We start from the raw sequence: 8,193 nt of genomic DNA on the forward strand, positions 1-8,193 counted from the left end.
CTACCTTACCTGCTTCCTGAGAAATCTGTGTGCAGGTCAAAAAGCAGCAGTTAGAACTGGACATGGAACAACGGACTGGTTCCAAATTGGGAAAGGAGTACATCAGGGTGGGATATTGTTGCCCCGCTTATTTAACTTATATGTAGAGTACCTCATGTGAAATGCCAGGTTGGATGAAGCACAAGCTGGAATCAAGATTGATGGGAGAAATATCAATAACCTCAGATATGTAGATGACACCCTTATGGCAGAACATGAAGAAGAACTAAAAGGCCTCTTGATGAAAGTGAGAGACGAAAGTGAAAAAGTTGCCTTAAAACTCAACATTCAGAAAATTAAGATCTGGTCCCATCATTTCATGGGAAATAGATGGGGAAACAATGGAAACAGTGACAGACTTTATTTGGGGGGGCTCCAAAATCACTGCAGATGGTGACTGTAGCCATGAAATGAAAAGACGCTTGCTCCTTAGAAGAAATCTATGATCTCTATGACAAATCTACACAGTGCATTAAAAAGCAGAGATACGACTTTGCCAAAGAAAGGCCCATTTAGTCAAGGCTATGGTTTTTCCAGTAGTCGTGTATGGATGTGAGAGCTGAACTATAAGAAAAGCTAAGTGCTGAAAAATGGATTTTTAAAAATATAAATTTATTTATTTTAATTGGAGGTTAAGTACTTTACAATATTGTATTGGTTTTGCCATAGTTCAACATGTATCCACTACAGGTATACACGTGTTCCCCATCCTGAACCTCCATCCCTCCTCCCTCCCCATACCATCCCTCTGGGTCGTCCCAGTGAACCAGCCCCAAGCATCCAGTATCATGCATTGAACCTTGGCTGGTGACTCATTTCATATATGATATTATACATGTTTCAATGCCATTCTCCCAAACCAGCCCACCCTCTCCCTCTCCCGCAGAGTCCAAAAGACTGTTTTATACATCTGTGTCTCTTTTGCTGTCTCGCATACAGGGTTATCATTTCCATCTTTCTAAATTCCATATATATGTGTTAGTATACTGTATTGGTGTTTTTCTTTCTGGCTTACTTCACTCTGTATAATAGGTTCCAGTTTCATCCACCTCATTAGAACTGATTCAAATGTATTTTTTTTAAATGGCTGAGTAATACTCCATTGTGTATATGTACCACAGCTTTCTTATCCATTTGTCTGCTGATGGACATCTGGGTTGCTTCCATGTCCTGGCTATTATAAACAGTGCTGTGATGAACATTGGGGTTACACGTGTCTCTTTCAATTCTGGTTTCCTCGGTGTGTATGCCCAGCAGTGGGATTGCTGGGTGATAATGCAGTTCTATTTCCAGTTTTTTAAGGAATCTCCACACTGTTCTCCATAGTGGCTGTACTAGTTTGCGTTCCCACCAACAGTGTTAGAGGGTTCCCTTTTCTCCACACCCTCTCCAGCATTTATTGCTTGTAGACTTTCGGATCAAAGCCATTCTGACTGGTGTGAAATGGTACCTCATCGTGGCTTTGATTTGCATTTCTCTGATAATGAGTGATGTTGAGCATCTTTTCATGTGTTTGTTAGCCATCTGTATGTCTTCTTTGGAGAAATGTCTATTTAGTTCTTTGGCCCATTTTTTGAAAGGGTCGTTTATTTCTCTGGAATTGAGCTGTAGGAGTTGTTTGTATATTTTTGAGATTAATTCTTTGTCAGTTGCTTCATTTGCTATTATTTTCTCCCATTCTGAAGGCTGTCTTTTCACCTTGCTTATAGTTTCCTTTGTTGTGCAGAAGCTGTTAAGTTTAATTAGGTCCCATTTGTTTATTTTTGCTTTTATTTCCAATATTCTGGGAGGTGGGTCGTAGAGGATCCTGCTGTGATTTATGTCAGAGAGTGTTTTACCTATGCTCTCCTCTAGGCGTTTTATAGTTTCTGGCCTTAGGTTTAGATCTTTAATCCATTTTGAGTTTATTTTTGTGTATGGTATTAGAAAGCGTTCTAGTTTCATTCTTTTACAAGTGGTTGACCAGTTTTCCCAGCACCACTTGTTAAACAGATTGTCTTTAATCCACTGTATATTCTTGCCTCCTTTGTCAAAGATAAGGTGTCCATAGGTGTGTGGATTTATCTCTGGGCTTTCTATTTTGTTCCATTGATCTATATTTCTGTCTTTGTGCCAGTACCATACTGTCTTGATGACTGTGGCTTTGTAGTAGAGCCTGAAGTCAGGCAGGTTGATTCCTCCAGTTCCATTCTTCTTTCTCAAGATTGCTTTGGCTATTTGAGGTTTTTTTTTGTATTTCCATACAAATTGTGAAACTATTTGTTCTAGCTCTGTGAAAAATACCATTGGTAGCTTGATAGGGATTGCATTGAATCTATAGATTGCTTTGGGTAGTATACTCATTTTCACTATATTGATTCTTCTGGTCCATGAACATGGTATATTTCTCCATCTATTAGTGTCCTCTTTGATTTCTTTCATCAGTGTTTTATAGTTTTCTATATATAGGTCTTTAGTTTCTTTAGGTAGATATATTTCTGTGTTGTTTTTTGTTTGTTTGTTTGACGCTGTAAGGCAGTGGCTGACAGCTTTATTGCTCTGGGGAGGGGAGGCCAGAGGCTCAGGAGCTCTTGGTGGTGTGGCTTCACCATCACAGGCTTCTGGCTGCGCAGGATGGTGCTGGCTCTGTGGATGGCGGCCATGTGCAAATCCAGGTGGTACTTGTTCTTCCGGATCATGTGCTGGATGCTGCTGAGGGTGGCCTGGGCGTTCTTGTTGATGGTGGTCCACACGTAGGAAGTGGCCAGCTTGCACTGGCCGATCTCCTCTTCATTACCACCATGACTCCTTTGCTGTCCGCCCCAGGCTCCACCCACAGTCTTGCAGTGAATGAGCCCATTATAGCGGAAGGAGTTGCGCGCTTTCAGGTTATTCAGCTCGGCCCTATACATCTGCTTGTTCCCCTTGATCAAGAAGCTGGAGCAGTTCGGCATGACCATCAATTGAAGATGCGCGGACATGGTGGTGACTCCTCTTGGTGCAGTGGCAGGAGATGGAAAGAGGAAAAATGGATGTTTTTGAACTGTGGTGTTGGAGAAGACTCTTGAGAGTCCCTTGGACTGCAAGGAGATCCAATCAGTCCATCCTAAAGGAGATCAGTTTTGAATATTCATTGGAAGGACTGATGTTGAAGCTGAAACACCATCTGGCCACCTGATGCGAAAAGCTGACTCATTGGAAGAGACCCTGATGCTGGGAAAGATTGAGGGCAGGAGGAGAAGGGGACGACAGAGGATAAGATGGTTGGATGGCATCACCAACTCAATGGACATGGGTTTGGGTGAACTCCAGGAGTTGGTGATGGACAGAGAGGCCTGGCATGCTGCGGTTCATGGTGTCGCAAAGAGTCGGACACGACTGAGCGACTGAACTGAACCGAACAGATAATTTGTTTCTTCATATTTTCTATTTCTTCCTGGTTCAGACTTGGGAGAGTGTACATTTCTAAGTATTTGTCCATTTCTTCCAGATTTTCCATTTTATTAGTATATAGTTCTATGCAGTAATCTCTTATGATCCTTAGTTATATTTCTGTGGTATTGGTTCTAACTTCTTTCATTTTTGATTTTATTTCTTCAGGCCTTCTTTTTCTTTTCTTGATGAGTCTAGGCTAAAAGTTTATAATTTTATCTTTTCAAAGAAGAAGCATTTGGTTTCATTGATCTTTTCTATTTCTTTGGTCTCTATTTCACCATTTCTTTTCTGATCTTTATGCTTTATTTCCATTTACTAACTTTGGATTTTGTTCTTTTTCCAGTTCCTTTAAGTATATGATTTGATTTTATTTGACATTTTTCTTATTTCCTGAGGTAAGCTTGCATTGCTATAAACTTTCCTGTTAAAACTTCTTTTGCTGCATGTCATATTTTGCATCATCGTGTTTTAATTTTCATTTGCCCCCAGAATGTTCTTTCATCTTTGGTTTCTTCAGTAATCCATTTGTTGTTTAGTTGTATATTGTTCAGCCTCCATATACTTGTGTTTTCTACATTTCTTTTTCCCTTGTAGGTAATTTCTTGTGGCATAAAATTGTCAGAATTTTTTTTTCCTTTTTTTTTTTTTTTTTTGCCATACAGCATGTGGAATATAAGCTCCCTGACCAGGATTGAACCCATTTCCCTTGTGTTAGAAGCACTGAATCTTGACCACTGAACCACCAACATTCTTGATATGATTTCAATTTCCTTCCTTTCACTGAGACCTGTTTAGTGTCATAGGATATGATCTATACTGGAGAATACTTCATGTACACTTGAAATTATCATGTGCTCTGCTGCTTTTTGGATGGAATGTTTTATACATATGTAGAATTCTTCTGGTCTAAAGTGTCATTTAAGCCTTGTGTTTCCTTATTATTTTCTGTTTGAATGATCTGCCCATTAATGGAGTGGTAACGTCCTCCACTATTGTTGTGTTACTGTTGATTTCTCTGTTTATGCTTGTTAATATTTGCTTTATATATTTAGATGCTTCAATGTTGAGTGCCTATATATTTATAATTCTAATATCTTCTTGGGTTGATCCTTTGATCATTACACAATGGCCTTCTTATTACAGTGTTTGCTTTATGGTTTATTTTGTCTTATATAAGATTGCTACCCCAGGTTTCTTTTGATTTCTATTTGCATGATATAATTTTTCCCATTGCCTCACTTTCAGTCTCTGTTTCTCTTTAGATCTGAAGTAAATCTCTTTTAGGCAGCATACATATGTGTGTATCTTGTCTTTGTATCTATTCATCCATTCTATATCTTCTGATTAGAACATCTAGCCTATTAAAATTTAAAGAAATTATTGAAAGGTGCATACTTTTGCTATTTTTATTTGCTTTTGCTTTGTTTTTGTAGCTCTTTTTTATTCATTTCTTTTTCTTTTCCTGTCTTCCCTTGTGATTTGATGACTAGCTTTAGTATTATGTTCAAGTTCCTTCCTTTCTATTTGTGTGTGTGTGTGTATCTAATATAGATTTTTGGTTTGCGGTGCTTACCATGAGGTTTATATACAGCAATCCCTACATATGTGTGATTAAGTTCCTGATCTCTTAAGTTCAAATGCATTTTTAAAATCCCGTATTTTTATTTCCTCCCCCACTTTCACTGTTTTTGACATATTTTACATCTTGTTGTTCTGTGTATCCCTTAACTACTTCCTGTGGGGATAGAAACTTTGACTACTTTTGCCTTTTGATCTTCCTACCAGCTTTATAGGTGGTTGATTTACTACCTTTCCTACATATTTGCCTTTACAAGTGAGTTTTTTCTTCTTGCAATTTTTGTATTTCTAATTTTGGCTTTCTCTTCTTTTGCTTAGAGAAGTCTCTTGTAACATTTCCTGTAAAGCTGGTTTGGTGGTGCTGAACTCTTTTAACTTTTGCTTGTTTGTAAAACTTGTGATCTCACCATCAAATCTGAGTGAAAGCCTTGCCAACCAGAGTATTCTTAGTTGTAGGTTTTTCCCTTTCATCATTTAAAATATATCCTGTTACTCCCTTATCGCCTGCAATTTTCTGTTGATAAGTCAGCTGATAGCCTTATCAAAGTTCCTTGTATATAACTTACTATTTTTACCTGGCTGCTTTTAATATTGTCCCTTAGCTTTAACTTTTGTGATTTTAACTACAATATGCCTTGGTGCAGTCCTCTTTGCATTGATCCTGTTTGGGACTCTCTGTGCTTATTGGACCTGTATATTTCTTTCCCATGTTAGGAAAATTTTCAGTTATTATGTCTTCAAATATATTCTCAGCCCCTTTATCTACGCCAATAATATGAATGTTAGACTGCTTTATGTTGTCCTTGAGTTCTCTTAAACTGTCCTTGTTTCTTTTTTATTCTTTTTTCTGTTCAGCTTCAGTGATTTCCACTACTCTCTTCCATCTATTTGATACATTCTTCTGTATCATCTAGTCTACTGTTGATTCCTTCTAGTGTACTTTTTATTTCAGTTATTATATTCTTTAGCTTCCCTGGTGGCTCAGAGGTTAAAGCATCTGCCTGCAATGCAGGAGACGTGGGTTTGGTCCCTGGGTTGGGAAGATCCCCTGGAGAAGGAAATGGCAAGCCACTCCAGTATTCTTGCCTGAAGAATCCCATGGGCAGAGGAGCCTGGTGGGCTACAGTCCACGGGGTTGCAAAGAGTCGGACAAGACTGAGCTACTTCTCTCAGATTATATTCTTTATCTCTCTTTGTTTTCTCTTTATATTTTTAACTGTTAAAAACTTTCAACTTCTCTGTTTGTCTAATTTTCTTTCAGATTCTTTGAACAGCTTCAGTGGCTCAGTGGTAAAGAATCTGCCTGTCAGTGCAGGAGACATGGGTTCAATACCTGATGTGGGAAGATCCCTTGGAGAAGGAAATGCAATCCACTCTAGTATTTTTGCCTGGAAATCTCCATGGGCAGAGGAACCTGGCATGCTGTAGTCCATGGGGTTGCAAAGAGTTGGACACAATTTAGCGACTGAACAACCAACTACCAACAGTGATTGTTACCTTATGCTCTTTATTGGGTAGATTTCTTACCATCATTGTCACTTTACTTAATTCTCCAGGGATTTTATCTTGTTCCTTATTTTGGAACATATTCTTATGTTGCCTCATTTTGCCTACTTTGCTGTATTTATTTGTATGTGTATGGTAGGTTGGCTGTTTCCCAACCTAGGAGAAGATGCTTTTTTTGGGGAGAGGGTGAGACATGCTATGCATGCAACAGTGTACTCCTCTCCAATCATCAGAACTATATGCCCCAGTGGTGCCCTCTATGTGGTCTGTGTGTGTCCCTCTGCTGTAATGGGCTCACTACTGTGAGCAGTCTGCTAAGTGAGGCTGGCCCTTGGTCCACTTGATTGCCAGGCCTTGTCTTGTGTAGAGGTTGGTGCCAGATCACAAGGTGGCTTGCTACAGAGCCCTATCATGTCTCAGAACTAATGCTGGCCCACTGGTGGTTGGAGCTGGGTTCTGTGGCAGAAGCTGTGGGACCAAGGATCCTGGATTTAATTTTGTCCTGGTGGTGGATGGGTCCAGTTCTTGATACAGCTGGATGTGGTGTTAGAGATGTCCCAAAGCTGTTGGATCCCAAGGCAGCTGGCTAAGGAGTTCAAGGTGTCTTGGAGCCGCTGTTGGTCTGCTTGTAGGCAGAGCCAGGTTCTGGGGTCTCTGGTTGCAAGGCTGTGAGGGTCCTGGAGCTGGTGCTGGCCCTCTAGTCAGTGTGGCTAGTGCCTAACTCTTCTTACTATGAGATCAGGAGTGTCTCAAAGCTTGTGCTACCTTTCTGGTGGGTGAGGTCAGATCCCAGGGTGAGTGGCTGAGGTGTCCAAGGTGTCCCAGAGCTGGTGTTGGCCTAGGGGTGGATGGGTTGTATCTTTACATGGCAGGCTGCAGGGCTCCCACAGTCCTGAGGCTGGTGTCTGCCTGTTGGTGGTGGGTCTGTGTCCCTACCTGCCTAGCCTCTTGGCCATAGGAGGTCCAGTGCTGGTGCCAAGAGTGCAATAGGTGGGACCAGGTTCTGGCATGAAAAAGCTAAAGGGAATATTTCAAAATGGGGATTTCCAGCAACATTTTTCTCATGGTAGAACAAGCTTCTGCAGATTACTGTCCCCAGTGTCTTTGTCCCCAAGGTGAGCTCCAGTTTCTTCCTGCCTCTCTGGGAGGCTCTCGAAAAGCAAAGGTGAGTCTGTCCCAGTCTCCATTCACACTATTGCCTCTGACCTGTGTCCTCAACCATTTGAGACATTGTGTGCATTCTTTAAAGGTGAAGTCTCTTTCCCACATCCCTCTGGATCTCCCTTCCCAAGAGTAAGACCCATTGACTTTCAAAGCCAAATATGCTGGGGCCTCATCTTCCCAGTGCAGGACCCCCAGGGTAGTGAGGTCTTCTCCTTGTTCCTAGGGAAGAACCCCTGAAATTATAATTATCCTTTCATTTGTGGGTTGCCCATTTAGAAGTATGGGTCTTGGCTATATCATGTCTCCATCCTTTCTGCCCACCCTTTTCCAGTTCCCTCATTATATCTTTAGTTGTAGAATATCTTTTCTGCTAGTCTTCTTGACTTTCTCATCAAAAGTGTATTGTATACAGTGGTTCAGTTCAGTTCAATTCAGTCACTCAGTCGTGTCTGATTCTTTGCGACCCCATGAATCACAGCACGCCAGGCCTCC

At 40.8% G+C, this 8,193-nt stretch overlaps 1 pseudogene; it reads right to left on the minus strand.

Moving 5' to 3' along the window:
• Positions 1–1,725: 1,725 nt before the first annotated feature.
• On the minus strand, positions 1,726–2,999 carry LOC101115113 (large ribosomal subunit protein eL28-like; annotated as a pseudogene).
• Between the last annotated feature and the right edge of the window lie 5,194 nt (positions 3,000–8,193).

Source organism: Ovis aries, chromosome 3, assembly GCF_016772045.2.
Source record: "Ovis aries strain OAR_USU_Benz2616 breed Rambouillet chromosome 3, ARS-UI_Ramb_v3.0, whole genome shotgun sequence".
NCBI lineage: Eukaryota > Metazoa > Chordata > Mammalia > Artiodactyla > Bovidae > Ovis > Ovis aries.